This window comes from Ischnura elegans, chromosome 6, assembly GCF_921293095.1.
Source record: "Ischnura elegans chromosome 6, ioIscEleg1.1, whole genome shotgun sequence".
Lineage (NCBI taxonomy): Eukaryota > Metazoa > Arthropoda > Insecta > Odonata > Coenagrionidae > Ischnura > Ischnura elegans.
The window spans coordinates 26,559,876-26,560,662 of record NC_060251.1 but is presented as its reverse complement, the minus strand read 5'-3'; the positions used below and the strand labels follow the sequence as shown (position 1 = coordinate 26,560,662).

General features: G+C 41.8%; 1 non-coding gene across 1 annotated transcript; it reads left to right on the top strand.

Annotated features, from left to right (window-relative positions):
• Positions 1–432: 432 nt before the first annotated feature.
• Positions 433–504, top strand: Trnae-cuc. The gene has a single exon. It is a non-coding gene; the product is annotated as a tRNA-Glu (tRNA).
• Positions 505–787: the final 283 nt, after the last annotated feature.

Genomic DNA, 787 nt, shown 5'->3' with positions numbered 1-787 from the left:
TTTTTAGAAAATAACGTTTAAAGATCCACATTTCCATGAATAACCCCGAGGTGATTCCTATCTTTGCTTAGAAAAAACGTGATTGTAATTGTAACGTGAAAGTATTGCGTTTATATAGAATGTAGACTCTCGCTAAGTTAGTAATAGGAGGTAAATATTCATTGGAGGACACTGAATTCTGACTTGCAGCGCCATCTAACGTGGGACGAAACTTCGTGGTGGCCTAGCTGTTGAGAAATTCCCTCGTATCATTATTATGAGGGGTAATCTTCCGGCAAAGTGAAGTTTTAGTGGAATCCAGCTCACCCAATTCGGTGTCCATTTACCGTACAGCTCTCATTTTCTGTATTTCTATCTTTATCCAGCCCACCCACAGCTTATCCCACCAGCTCTTTTCCAACTTTTAGTCCTATCAATGCGGATATGTGTATCTCCGGTATTGTCTAGTGGTTAGGATACCCGGCTCTCACCCGGGAGGCCCGGGTTCGATTCCCGGTACCGGAATTTTTTTATCGCCCTCAATGGCGGCTTGGTAGAGGGCAATTATTATATATGTCTTAGGCTCCATTCATAATTTATTTAGTTGCCAATTTCAATCTTTTGCTGAGTAAACGTATTTATCAACACTAATATCATCATGTGCTGTAGCATAATTTGAAGAGATGGGCTATGGGCCTGGTGAGTTTGAAGTGGAATCTGGATCACGCATATTATGTCTATGTCCCAGATATCTATTACTATCTTTAGCCCACGCTTTCACGTCTTCCCCGGAGGTCCGGTTTCGATT